Source organism: Lepidochelys kempii, chromosome 8 (assembly GCF_965140265.1).
Source record: "Lepidochelys kempii isolate rLepKem1 chromosome 8, rLepKem1.hap2, whole genome shotgun sequence".
Lineage (NCBI taxonomy): Eukaryota > Metazoa > Chordata > Testudines > Cheloniidae > Lepidochelys > Lepidochelys kempii.
Window position 1 is genome coordinate 85418662 of NC_133263.1, and position 13743 is coordinate 85432404.

General features: G+C 39.4%; 1 protein-coding gene across 4 annotated transcripts in view; it reads left to right on the forward strand.

The window, feature by feature from the left end:
- The window catches only part of LRRIQ3 (leucine rich repeats and IQ motif containing 3), a 100555-nt gene extending 87052 nt beyond the window's left edge, over positions 1–13503 (forward strand). For all 4 annotated transcript variants that reach the window (XM_073357335.1, XM_073357334.1, XM_073357336.1 and 1 more), the window contains one exon: positions 12912–13503. The gene's annotated coding sequence lies outside the window, so the exon portion shown is untranslated. The remainder of the gene's footprint in view (positions 1–12911) is intronic.
- The last annotated feature ends 240 nt before the right edge of the window (positions 13504–13743 follow it).

The following is a 13743-nucleotide window of genomic DNA, read 5'->3' on the forward strand; positions in this document are numbered from 1 at the left end:
TGTGGGTTGATTCTTTGACGAATAAGACCATGATCTCAGCAACAGAAGAAAGAAACATTGTGTGAAACTGGGAGAAAGAGTCTGTGACTGGTGGTGTTTTTCTGGATCTGTGCTCTGCTTAGCTTTAATTTGTCCCTGTATAAGTGGGATTAATTCTGAGCTAATGGGAAGCACTTGTCTTTCAGTCTCATACTTTGCAACCCACCTGTGATTTAGGGGTAGCTTATATATGTTATTCTTACATTTTGTACACCAATTTCCTGAGGCTACTTGAAAATTTGTCCTTGAATAGAACTTCTTCTGAAATCATGATGCTCAGTAGCATCAATTAATTAATTAAAAGAACACAGAAATCATCCAGAATAGGCAGTTATAGAAAACTGAGATTCAATAGTTTATAAAAGTCATGTTTTAAAACAATTTTTTAAATAATTTGCAAGCATTTAAACTGTACTTGAAACTTCTAAACTCTGGTTAGTAACTAGTGGAAAGTAATATCTGTAGTTTATTGGAGAGAAAAAATCAAGTGAAATACCCAACCTCCGGAAAATGGGCATTTTAGCAGGAGTGTAGAATACATAATTGGAGACTGAACTGATTAGGATAAAAACATTCCATCATATCTGCTGTTCAGCTTTTACAGCAATTCTAGACATTTATATAATATTTAAATAGCCTCTCTCCAATATTGTTTTCACTCTTTGATGTGGTATAACACTTTTCGTACATCTTTCTTCATTCGTCTAGATTATTTTCTTAGGCAAACAATACTTCTAATTTCTGTCTTCTGATCTGCTCAGTGTGTGTGACCATGTGTTGAGTTAAATTGCTAATGAATCACATAAGAGAAGATATATTAAATCACAAGTATATTAAAACCTTGTCATAAATAAAAACATGAGAAGGTCTGTCTCTGAAAGATAAAAATACTTTGTTAAATAATAGAACTTTCTATAAAGCAACTGTGAAAGCCTATAGTGGTTCTTATTCATTCATTACCTAGGAATTTCTTTGACATATATCAGGGTGATAGTTGTCTTTCCTGAAGTAAAACGTGTGGATATGGAACAAAAGGTCAGGCTGCTTCCTTGGGATTAGAGTAGTTTGGAAAGGATACAAGGAGAATGGCCTTCTAATTCAATGGATGACTGAGATCTGTGGAAAAGGAAGTACCCACTCTGTGGCAAACTGTCTCTCTCCACGGCTCTTGATGTCCCTACTCCACCCTGATAGGATAGTTCTATAAGCAACTGGGCTCCTCTTGATCACCCTCCCATATGCTTCTGCTGTACTCTGTCTCCATGAGGGGACCTTAGCATCCAGGGTGATTTAGTATATGTCTGTATCTGTATGAGACTATAAATTCAACTTTGAAGAGTGCCATTTTGATTGTATGATTGTTCTGTGCCTTCCTTTTTACCTCCATCTTGGACTGGGATATCTTGAGGTATTGACAGAGGGTGAACAGGGCAGAGCAACTACGGGTCATTAACCAGGAGGGTCTCCTATTCAGATAGAAGCATCCATGGACAATGAGTTAAGTACCATCCAAAGAAACCCTTTCTCCCAGGTGGCCTTGTACCAAGCAGTGGATTGTCTAATGAGGGACTGCAAGCAACTCAGATTGGTCACTTGAGAAAGGGGACAGCAACTTTATAAAATACGGACTCTCTCAACAACCATTTTAGAGAGAAGAGAACAGAAGCAGGTAAGAGAAGAAGGAAGAGAAGTGGGTCTCAAGACCCTGAAAATACACTGTCCAAATCCCAAAGGGCTCTTGGAGGGGAGGGATTTAGCGCATAGGTTCTGTTCTTTTTAGCACAGTATATATCTACCCCTGCCTACGAGTTAAGTGTGGGTGCTAGAAATTCCTTGGCAGAATCTGTTGTTTGCTTATCCTGCCATGTAATCCTTGAAGAGGAAAACAGTAAATCAGAGAGGGTCCAGAGCTTCATCGGAACTCTAGAAATATGCTATTGGGGAGACTTGATAGAAACTGCACTAGTTTCAGGGCCAACACAATTGGACTGTGGGATTTCCCACTGCCAAGAGATGTGTCAGCCTCAAAGGCTGCACTTGGATGTGCGTCTAGAGGTTTCGAAAATTCAGAATGTGTGTGTGCCTGTGTGAAACATTTTATATTATGACATACACACAAAAAGTTAAAAGAATGTTAATATTGCAATTCCAAGCACTCTAAAGTTAGTAAATGACATAACAGTTGCCTGTGCAACTTTCTCATACCTTTTGTGTGTATGTATTATGATAATATTGCCCAACATCATAGGAAGTTTGTGTCAGAACCAGAGATAAAACTCAGTTCCGTGGCTTAAATGCAAGATGACATGCTTTCTCTTGTTGCAAACCTCTGTCTCATCCTGTATGCTGAATGAGACCGGGATCTTGGAGAACAAATAATATGAGATCCTGTAATAAAAAACTGTATCATAATGCAAATGCATGAAGGGCAAATTAAGGGTGAATGGTCAGCCTTTATTCTGGAATTTCTAAAATTCTGAATGCTTGACTTTCAACCTTAATAATGCTTTTTTAACCTACTATTTTGTATTTAATTTCCTAGGTTTAAAAAAACCAAACACAAAAAAGCCATGAGAAATTCCTTTATGTGGAATTATGCTGGTACCTCTCACCTGTAAGGTTGGAACCCAGGTTCTTTAGAGCTACAGTTCAGGCCTTTATCACATGAGATAAAAGAGTAACTGATAGCATTAGTTGGCTGCTATAATATATGCAAACTATGCACTGAAGGGGGAGAAAGCCTGTTGCACCGAAGTACAAGTAGTCAAAATGGTTTTGGTACTCAAGTATATTGTTTTATGGGAAGTATGAAAGAAGGTGAGTGAGTCTATGTGTTGTACTGTTAAACTTTTGTTGATATGTTTGTGTAAAATGAGAGCTATGCACTGTGGTGAGGGGTTATATGTGTTTGGGTTTGTTGTGTGGGTGTTTGTGTTGATATGTGTCAGTAGTTGTATTGTGCAGGAAGATTTGTGTGGGTGGTAAATGCGGGGGAGGAAAGGGCTGTAGTCAGGTGGTATATGTCCTTGGATTGTTGTGTTTGCTGCTTGTGTTGTGTGATTGATTGTGTTGATTTGTGTCTAGAGGGGATTGTGCTGGAGGATTCTGTGTAGATTTGTATGGGTGAGTGAGATTTGGAGGGGTGAGTGCTACATTGAGGAGTTTTGTGTGTTGAGGATTATTGTGTATGCTGGTTCAACAGACATAATAGGCTTCAGAGTCACACACAGAGTGACAATCCCAGAATCTTATTATCTAGATTTGCTAGATAGCAAAGAAGTGTTAGGAATCCTGGGTTTTATTCCTCACTCTGGAGGGGAGTATTGTATAATGGTGAGTCAGTACGGCCAAGCACATACATTTGACGTATTCATTCTGAGAGGCAGTATGACTAAATGGTTGAGTCTTTGGTCTGCCATATTGCAGACCCAGTTCCTATTGTCAGCTCTGCCAGAAGTGACCTTTTGTAATCTCTCAGTTGTCTAATTTCTAAAATGGGTGAATGATTGTGGACTGCCTCCAAAGGTCAAGGTAGGAGACGGTGCTCAATAATAAGGGCTGTGAAGTTCACAGAATTATTAATACTAATTATCAAGAGAGGTACATTTATAATTCATGGTCTCATCTTGGCTCCTAATCCAGTTCACCTTTCCATAGGCCAAAGTGGCTATTAAGGCAGCAGCATTCACTACTCCCCACTTCCTCTAGGGCTCTAGTTATGTGCCTACTAATTAAGAGGATCTGTGCATGCTCAGTGTAGTCAGTATGTAGGAAGCTGGACATGCTAAGGGCTGCTTAAAAGTTTGGAGATTTTAGCAACAAGCTGTACTGATCCTGTGCAAATGGTGACAGTCAGAGGCTTACAACCCTGTCAAATCTAGATAGGTTTTCACATGGGTAGTCTTGGGGTCACATATCTTATGCTATCTCATTTCAAAACATCAAGTTCTTGCTCAAAAGCATGAAGGCATTAGAACTTTTTAAAAACAAACAAAAAACACTTGGATTTTTTTTTTAAATATTAGCAAAAAAACTTCCTATGACCTCTTTCTCAGATTTTTGAGAATGAACCATTTTCCACGAAAGTTTCAAGAAACAGAGCAAACATGGACATTTTCAGCCTGATTAGCTAAAGTTTGAAAAAAATAGAAGCAACTGATTTTCTACTAGCCAGGCCTGTAATTATATGTGTGTAGAGAAGGTGCAAAGAACCTGAAGCTTCATATCTAGGGAGTAATTAGAAGACCAGAAATTCAGCTGGATTCTCTAATCAGATCCTATCTCTTTGTGCCACTTAGGAGGTAAAAAGGTGCTGGAAACTGGCCTCTGATGCTCAGCAGAGAATTCCCCAATCCTAGGGATACTTCCTCCTGGTGCAAAAGTTCTGATTCTGGGCGTAGAGCCTACCACCCTCCCCTCTCTCACTTTTAGCCCAAATGATGACAGGGCCTGGGAAGGGCCTGGGAAAGCTATTATGCCTATTCTCCTTTGGGGGTGTGTTCCATTTAGCATTTAGAGCTGCCTGTCAGGATCTCTATATGTTGCTGAGGCCAAAAATGGTCCCCTGACAGGTCCTCTGCCACTCCCATGCTGAGCTGAGCAAAAGTTTTGGAACACAAGAAAATTTGTCCCAGTATCTATAACTTTTAATGATTTTCTCTTTCAGTATATTGGGATTGTGTTAGTAACATTAGACATATATTCTAAACAAATGTCACCACTTCCAGGAGATTTTCATTTTCTTGTTTTGTTTGGCCTGTAGTTTAATCACTTGATTCATTAATTTTCCAGCCTTCTTGCCTCCTCTATATCTGATATCAGGTGCTGAAGGGGTGAGGCAGTGCTAATATCAAAAGATTAAAGCATCTTTAGGAAAATGTAGCAGTAAATCATAGTGATCATAAACAAATGTACTTGGGTTCCTTAGATGCAAAGTGCAACAGAATGTCATATTCTTTATTAATTCTTATATATTATTTATTAAAAATTGCAGCTTGCTGTTGGACTTTGTAATATGGAGGCTTGTGACTTTTGGTGATTCCAGCCATATGTGATGGACAGACTTTTGTATTCAGTGTCATTTTAGAATTAATTTTATATTTTATTTAAACATAAACAAACAGTAAAGATTTTTAGCCTTAAACTTAAACCTAGCTCAAATTTAAACAAAAGTACATTTTTGTTCCACTCAAAATGCAAAAACTCCTTGATATTTCCCAAATGAAAAAAGAAAACTGATAGGAAAAAATCAGCATTACGAACTATAAAGAATTTAAAAAACAAAAGTCAGAACTATTGACTTTTTTCCTTTGGGCAGAACTCTTTTAAGTCTGTGTAACAATATCATTTTTATAAACCCCTGATCCTTCAGGAGTTCTGCATGCCCAGTTCTCACTGATTTAATTCTGCCAATGGGGTGAAGTTCACCCCAGTGCAGACAGCCTGTGCATTGTCCGCCGTACCACTTCGGCCCAATGTTAAGGGATTTCATGATGCAAAGTGTCTTGAGCAAGTCCCCTGCACTAGACCGCTAAAAACCCAATAGATGTTTAAAAGTTACTCACATGAGGAATGCCACTGATTTCAGTGGGACATTGTTTGAGTAAAGATATCTCATGTGCGTACAGGTTTATGTGGAATTGGGCTATGGTACTACTTATCTGCGTAATTATTACTAATTTTTGTAGGAGCTTGGAGAACACATGGGGTGAGATTTTCACCCCACTACATCCCCTGTATGTTGCCATAAAAACCCCATACCAGTTTGGGGGAGAATTCCCCCAGTGTTGGCACTGGATAAGACAGCTGTAAGTTGCTGTACACAGGTCCCCTCACAAAACCTGGCATGGGGTGACATGAAAGGCTGGAGGGCACATGCAGTGGGTGGAAGGGTAAAGTAAAGTAGTAGGACCCAAACTTAATCTACTTTATATCTGATTGCAGATTAAATTTCTGCAGCAAAACAAAGAGTTCAGCATTCTTTTTCTGTTAATAAACTCAAGTCAATAATACCAGCGTGAACAAGCAAAGTTCCCAGGCCACCCTCTACACAGCACACATATGCTGAGTTAACATCCAAATGCCCAGCCCCCTTTCTTGAGTTCTACTTTATTCCCAGTTGAAGAATAACACAATATAAACTGTAGCCTGAGCTTCCTCCTGAGTCAGTTGATACCTTCCGACATTTGGACTAGTAATTACTTGACTCTTGGACAATTTATTTCCCCAAATATGTGTTCAAACCATACAGCCTGTTTCCAACTTCTCAATAAGTTTGTGGTGTTGTATCAAAAATGTACTCCTATCAACTTAAGTTATACCTCCTTCATTAGTGCTGCCCAATGTTACATAGAAGAAAACATTTTTAAAGGCATCAGCTGAAATTTGTTTGGCCAAACCTGTTTGATTAGTCTACATGCTTCCATGCCAGCATCTCCTCTCCATTGCAAGGCAAATGTTTACATTGAGATTTTCTGAACAACATGGCACTGTGGGGATTCTGAGCAGCACCAGCACTCAGGGCTATTGAAGGCTACCAGAATTGAAAGTGCCCAAAGTTGGATTAAAGCCCTTTGAAGGCACAGTACAAAATCTTCCCTGGTTTTCAGAAAGTCACATTAAGAACATCTCCCATTATTGCCTTAAGGGACACTGAACCAAGTATCTTTTAAAGTCATGGAGACTGCTTAATATAATTCCTGGGAAGCATAACGATGAAATCTGGTGGGATTTTTTTTTTAAAACCAAACTGTATTTCCTGCACATCATATACAGGACCAGTTTGATACTTTTCATTCTTTCACTAGCACTGGTTTTCTAGCATTGATAGAATGTCAGTGTTGAAGAGCAAGGCAGGGCTATTCTATTGACATAGGCTAGCAGCCAGTCCAGATGGATCTCATTAGATCCAATCTATGGCGTAAAAGGGTTTGCGTGTTCTTCTATGGGGAATGAGAGACTGGGCAGTGAGGGAAACTCTTTAAAAAAACTGACTCAGGAGGAAGCTCAGGCTACAGTTTATATTGTGTTATTCTTCAACTGGGAATAAAGTAGAACTCAAGAAAGGGGGCTGGGCATTTGGATGTTAACTCAGCATATGTGTGCTGTGTAGAGGGTGGCCTGGGAACTTTGCTTGTTCACGCTGGTATTATTGGCTTGAGTTTATTAACAGAAAAAGAATGCTGAACTCTTTGTTTTGCTGCAGAAATTTAATCTGCAATCAGATATAAAGTAGATTAAATTTGGGTCCTACTAACTTTGACATATCACTTCAATATTCTATCTGAAGATCCCTTTCCAAATAAAAATAAAGGAAACTGACAATGTAAAATATGTTTCTTATTCTAAAATATAGGATAGGAGATGACTCTGGGGTAGATAGAAGGCTGTAGTTTGCTTGAAAGGCTCTATAACAAAATCTCAGTAGCACAGGAAGTTCACCTGTATTACATCTCTCTCTCTCTCTCTCTCTCATTTGTCCATCTCTCTAAGATTGCTAGATTGTTCTGTAATTTTGATCAGTCCCCTTTGGAGTACTTACATTCCCTTCTACAGTGCTTAATTTGTGCCCAGGGCTTGCCACAGCTGAGCCCTGGCACCTCTAGGCTTCGCAGTTCATAGCCCCACCACCTTGGGGCGTGCTGCAGCCATTATGAAAGTAAAAAAAATGCTTCAGCCCTGACACCTAATTCATTACAAATTAAGCATTGTCCTTCTACTTTAATATCCTCATACGATTTTATTTAATGTGAATTTTATATTGTTGTTCAGATCAAAACCCTGCAAACCCCCACTTGATACCTTCCGACATTTGGACTAGTAATTACTTGACTCTTGGACAATTTATTTCCCCAAATATGTGTTCAAACCATACAGCCTGTTTCCAACTTCTCAATAAGTTTGTGGTGTTGTATCAAAAATGTACTCCTATCAACTTAAGTTATACCTCCTTCATTAGTGCTGCCCAATGTTACATAGAAGAAAACATTTTTAAAGGCATCAGCTGAAATTTGTTTGGCCAAACCTGTTTGATTAGTCTACATGCTTCCATGCCAGCATCTCCTCTCCATTGCAAGGCAAATGTTTACATTGAGATTTTCTTATTATCAGTTCTAATATCTTACACAGAGCAGAGTTAAATTAACTGGTCAATACTTCCCCCGTTCTCCCTTTTTGAAGATTGGAACCATGTTGGCTTTTCTCCTGTCAGGTGCCTAATCTGTCTTCCAGCATTTATCAGAAGTGATTGCTAATAGTTCTATTTAGCAAAAAGAAAAGGAGGACTTGTGGCACCATAGAGACTAACCAATTTATTTGAGCATAACCTTTCGTGAGCTACAGCTCACTTCATCGGAGTTAGGCCACTCTTGGGTATATTTTGTTCTATCCAGCTGATTTGTATGTTTAATTTTAATAGATATTCCTGTACCATCTCTTTATTGCTAATTTGCTCTGGATCACTTCAATGCTCATTTAAATTTGATAACTCAATAATTAACTTTAATTTTTATTATAAAAGAAGTATTATTTACTACTTCAGCTTCCTTTGTACTTCTTCATCTATTATTCCACCCTCAAATTTATTTAATAGACCCTATTAATTCCTCTAATTTTATCTTTTTTGTGGAATACTGTTTTTGTAGAAATTTTTTTATTTCCTTGAGCCCTCTTCATTAGCATTTTCTACTATGCTTTTTTTCCTGCCCTCTACATTTCTTGTTTTTACTTGTTCCTCCCTGTTTTTATATATTTCATAGTTCTATTTCTGTTTCATTTGTATTATTAAATGTCTTAGCTATGTTTGTCTTACTGCTCTTCTTTTCTTTTAACCGAAATTCTTGCCTTTCTCTTTTTTATGCTATTCCTCAACATATCTATACTAAATTTGCACTCTTTTTCTCCTGATAACTGTACCACTATAACAGGACCCTTCTGCTAACTAACTAACAATTTCCAGTTAATTTTATTGAGGCAAAGGTGTTCATGTCACCATAGGCAACAATTCTGGCAGGTGTCTGTATTTTCTACCCAGCCTAGGTGAACGCACCTCACCTCCCACCATACCCAAACTGAGCCTGGACACTGTGTCAGGGAAAACGCACAGCTGCTTCCCCAAAAGTTGAGAGAGGTCACGAAGCAATACTAACAATCTATGCTGGACCTTGGAGTAAATGAGGAATCCAATAGTGATTGGAGAACTCCAATCATGTTGGTCTGTACGCCAGATGGAACTACCCAATTTTGCATCAAATTTAGAAAAGTCAATGCCATATCAAAATTTAACACATCATTCATACTGTGCATTGATGAGCGAGCAGATCACTTGAGTGAAGCCAAATATATTACCACCTTGGATCTTACCAAAGGATATTGGCAAATTCCACCCATGCCAGAGGCTCAAGAAAAAATAGCCTTTGCTGACCCCTTTGGCTTGTATCAGTTCCAGACTATGCTGTTTGACTTATCTCATGCTCCAGCAACATTTCAACGGCTAATGGACCAACTCACCCATCCCCATAATAGTTATGTCACCTCATTCCATGACGATGTCTTGATTTATAGCCAGAGCTGGGATGACACCTGAAGCTGCTATATTCTGGACCCTCAAAGAGGTCAGACTAACAGCAAACTCCAACAAATGCAACATAGGCAAAGACAAAACAATCTACCTGAAGTATACCTTGGGGAAGGGCCACGTATGACTTCTGGTGGACAAGGTCCAGACCTGAAAGACCTGCCACACTCTGACTTCAAAGAAGCAGGTGCAAAAACAAATGGATATAAACTGTCCTCCAACAAGTTTAGGCTTGAAATTACATGAAAATTTCTAACCATCAGAGGAGTGAAATTTTGGAACAGCCTTCCAAGGGGAGTAGAAGAAAAAACCCTAAATTGTTTCAAGACTGAGCTTGATAAGTTTATGGAGGGGATGGTAGGCATATGGTCCATCTGTGACTATTACTAGCAAATATCTCCCATTTCCAGAGATGGGACACTAGATAAGGTGGCTCTGAGTTATCACAGAGAATTCTTTCCCAGATATCTGCCTGATGGGTCTCCCCCACATGCCCAGGGTCTAACTCAGGGATCGGCACGCGGCCTGCCAGGGTAAGACCCCTGGTGGGCCGGGCCAGTTTGTTTACCTGCCGCATCCACAGGTTCGGCCAATTGCAGCTCCCACTGGCTGTGGTTCGCTGCTCCAGGCCAATGGGGGCTGTGGGAAGCGGCGCGGGCCCAGGGATGTGCTGGCCGCAGCTTCCTGCAGCCCCCATTGACCTGGGATGGCAAACAGCAGCCAGTGGGAGTTACGATCGGCCGAACCTGTGGACACGGCAGGTAAACAAACCAGCCCGGCCCCGCCAGGGGTCTTACTATGGCGGGCTATGTGCCAAACGTTGCTGATCCCTGGTCTAACTGATTGCCATATTTGGGCTTTGGAGGGAATCTTCCCCCAGCTCAGACTGGCAGAGACCCTGGGATTTTTCGCCTTTCTCTGTAGTGTGGGGCATGAGTCACTTGTAAGTTTAAAGTAAAGTAAATGGTGGATTCTCTGTAACTGGAAGTCTTTAAATCAAGATTTGAGGACTTCAGTAACTGACCCAGAGGTTATGAGCCTATTACAGGAGTAGGTGGGTGATGTTCTGTGGCCTATGGTTTACAGAAGGTTGGACTAGATTATCATAGTGGTCCCTTCTAGCCTTAAAGTCTATGAGTCTTTGAGGTACGCAGGTTTCTGGGAATGGTGGTATACTACTGCTAGTTTGCACTGGGATTCTCATCTACTGTGGCCCCTCTCACCTGTCTGCTCCAAGACGGTAGCCCAAAAAGATTCACTGGATGAAGGCCTGTGAGACAGCCTTTCAAACTCTAAAGGCTCTCCTCCAAAGTGATCTCGTCTTCTACAGCCTAGATTTCACCAAAAAATGTCTCCCAGACTGATGCCTCTGAAGTTGGTTTGGGAGCATTCTTGTCCCAAGGGAAGGGAATATCCTCAACCTATGTTGAAAATTGTTCCCAAGAGCAAAAAGCCTACTCTGTATTAGAAGTTTGACTGTGATGTAGGCCATGGAGGCACTCTGATGTTACCTCCTAGGCATAAACTTCACCCTAGACAGGTACTGCCCTTATGGCTCCGTGCCATGGAAGACACCAATCCCTGACTCGTGATTTAAACCATGCCTCCACTCTTGCTGCCCATGGTACTGCAGCTACACTGCTATTTAACTCCATTGAGTTACCACAAACATGATCACACCCTTACTCGTAATGTGGACATAGCCATAGTGGTCCTTTGGCCACGAGGGTCTCTGGGGACCATTGAATTAGGGCTCTAGTAGATGGAGGCTTCCTTTTAAATAGGACAAGGGGGACCTGTTATGTGCCCCATCCAGGACAGCAATAGAAGTGGAGACATCTTTATTTGCCAGTGGGCTCAAGTTACTATCCTACAGAGCTGTCAGCCTTACGCAAAGCAGCATTTACCCTACAGCATGTGAAACTGGAGCCTGATTGGTAAATATCACACTAATGGCAGTGCCTCCATGAGCTCCCAGCACTGTCTGAGTGTTGGTTTGCATGCCTCTTTCACCTGCCTAACATGTCCGCATCGCTCGGGAAATTACTGAGCAGCCCAGGTGTTCAGGTAAGACCCACCAGTGAGGCTGAGTGGAAAGGGAAAATGCAGAAAATGATTTTAATGTTAAAATACTGAAACTGATTCTTCATTATTTGATCAGGCAAAACATCTGCAGAATTCACATCATTTTACATGTGAAGGCTCAGGTCCACAGCTGGAAAGGATATTCTGTTACAATTGTTATTATTTAATTAGACTGTTTTAGCTGGCCATATTTGTTGGACAGGTGCAGTATCTGAAAAATTAATAATGAAGAGTACCTACTTAGGAAAATGGGGTAAAAATCACGAGACTTTCCCATTTAGCAATATTATTGGGGTTTTTAGTGTGTGTCCTGTGGAATTTTTTTTTTTGGTTTGCTTTTTTGTTTTAGATTTGTGGGTGGGTGGTTGGTGGGGATGTTTAAATCTCTGGGGGTTGGCAGCACTGCAAATAGTGAGTAGGCAGGCTGAAAAGCACGAATCCCAGATATTATTCCTTTAACTGAAAGCTTGTGTAAATATTCTAGGAAATAACATGTCATTTACTTATTTTTCCTAATGGAAGAGTAGATGATAATGATTGTATCATTAGACTATTTATTATTGCTATATGTTTTGTGGCAATTCCTAAAGGGGACAGTTGGACCAACCCTCTTTTGTGCTCCATGCTGTACGTGTGCATAGAAAGAGACCGTCCACATCTTAAGGAATTTATAAGATTCCATGACTATGCAATAGATTTTTACTTGTGGGTTTTTTTTCCAATATAGTTTGCACTAATTTAGGCTCCAGTCATGCATACACTTCTGTATGTGCTTAATTTTAAGCACCTGAGTAGTCTCACTGACACAAAATAGCTACTCATGGGAGTAAAGTTAAGCTTGTGTTAAGTGTTTTGGTGAAAATAATTTCAACTTTGCTTGATTAAGTAGTGCTTTCCAGTAGATGGCAGCATACAATCTTTTTTTTTTTTTTTAAAGAAAATCCTTTGACTTTAATAAGTGAAAAAATAAATGTGAAGGAAAAACTTACTGAAGTTCACACAACAATATTTAAGACATTGTTTGCTAAGTGCCTATGTTTGATGTAATCCCCAAATATTTGATTTCTATTTGGTTTTAGTGTTAACAAATACTTTGAGAAATTGGTGTAGAGAACCACACTCCAAGTAGCTCAAAAAGGAAAATTCAATGTGGTCTGCAGTAAATAAAAAAGAGTCTTCCTTTGTCTGACTGTAGGTTTTTGGTTTTTTTCAGGCCTGAAGCTGTGTAAAAAGGTTGAACCAGAACAGAGGAAAACATTGTTAGATTTCATAGATTTAATTTACTTTTAAAAAAATTGACCTATGAACCATGTTGTAATCTAAAAGTTACTATTCAAGAAGGATTTAATTGAAAGAGAAGCATGTAATTTGTAAACTGCTTTGATTGAATTTTTTTTTGTTTTTTTTTGGGTACCCTCGGTTGCAGTGTTTTTCAGAAATGTCTAAAGATTCCATTTCTACCAATCCAAGAATGAATTATTATAATGACCTACATAGTCACCTAATGCTACTGATTAAAAACATGATTGCCTGCACTGGAAAGATAAAAATATCCTTTCTTCCCAGGCAGAATGGCATGAAAAAAATATGTTTCTGTCTATAAACAAGTTCACCTTGGACTAAATCCTGTGAGGTGCTGAGCATTCTCAACTCTTGACTCCACTGAAAGGTCAGGATATTCAACACCCCACACTATCTGGCCTCTTAATTCTTGCAATAAGTATTAATATTTTATGGCAAAACTTTATCGTATGTGATTAATATTCTATAGCTATAATGTATGAAGAAATGTTCTAACGCAGAGAGACCCAAAACATTTCTTTGTGTTGCTATTAGGCAATACTTAAAGGTTTATTATTATTCATTACTTATTGATTCAATTAAAATGAGTGTCAAAAATAAGTGAACTCTGATACCTTTTATTTAATCTTTTAAATAAGTTTAAGTTCATTCATTTTTTTAATTAATCCAAAGGCTTACAAACAAAGAAAGTAGCCCTGGGATAAGGTAACTCATGGATCAGTAATTGGTCAAAAGATAGGAAA